A 939-nucleotide genomic window follows, 5' to 3' on the forward strand; every position below is an offset into this window, starting at 1 on the left:
AGTCACAGGGGTTCATGTCTGGCGAATAGGGAGGCCAATCCACGCCGCCTCCTGTATGTTTCGGATAGCCCAAAGCAATCACACCATCATCGAAATATTCATCCAGGAAATTAAAGACGTCGGCCGTGCGATGTGGCCGGGCACCATCTTGCATAAACCACGAGGTGTTCGCAGTGTCGTCTAAGGCAGTTTGTACCGCCACAAATTCACGAAGAATGTCCAGATAGCGTGATGCAGTAATCGTTTCGGATCTGAAAAATGGGCCAATGATTCATTTGGAAGAAATGGCGGCCCAGACCAGTACTTTTTGAGGATGTAGGGACGATGGGACTGCAACATGGGGCTTTTCGGTTCCCCATATGCGCCAGTTCTGTTTATTGACGAAGCCGTCCAGGTAAAAATAAGCTTCGTCAGTAAACCAAATGCTGCCCACATGCATATCGCCGTCATCAATCCTGTGCACTATATCGTTAGCGAATGTCTCTCGTGCAGCAATGGTAGCGGCGCTGAGGAGTTGCCGCGTTTGAATTTTGTATGGATAGAGGTGTAAACTCTGGCGCATGAGACGATACGTGGACGTTGGCGTCATTTGGACCGCAGCTGCAACACGGCGAACGGAAACCCGAGGCCGCTGTTGGATCACCTGCTGCACTAGCTGCGCGTTGCCCTCTATGGTTGCCGTACGCGGTCGCCCTACCTTTCCAGCACGTTCATCCGTCACGTTCCCAGTCCGTTGAAATTTTTCAAACAGATCCTTTATTGTATCGCTTTTCGGTCCTTTGGTTACATTAAACCTCCGTTGAAAACTTCGTCTTGTTGCAACAACACTGTGTTCTAGGCGGTGGAATTCCAACACCAGAAAAATCCTCTGTTCTAAGGAATGAACCATGTTGTCTACAGCACACTTGCACGTTGTGAACAGCACACGCTTACAGCAGA

This window comes from Schistocerca nitens, chromosome 3 (assembly GCF_023898315.1).
Source record: "Schistocerca nitens isolate TAMUIC-IGC-003100 chromosome 3, iqSchNite1.1, whole genome shotgun sequence".
Lineage (NCBI taxonomy): Eukaryota > Metazoa > Arthropoda > Insecta > Orthoptera > Acrididae > Schistocerca > Schistocerca nitens.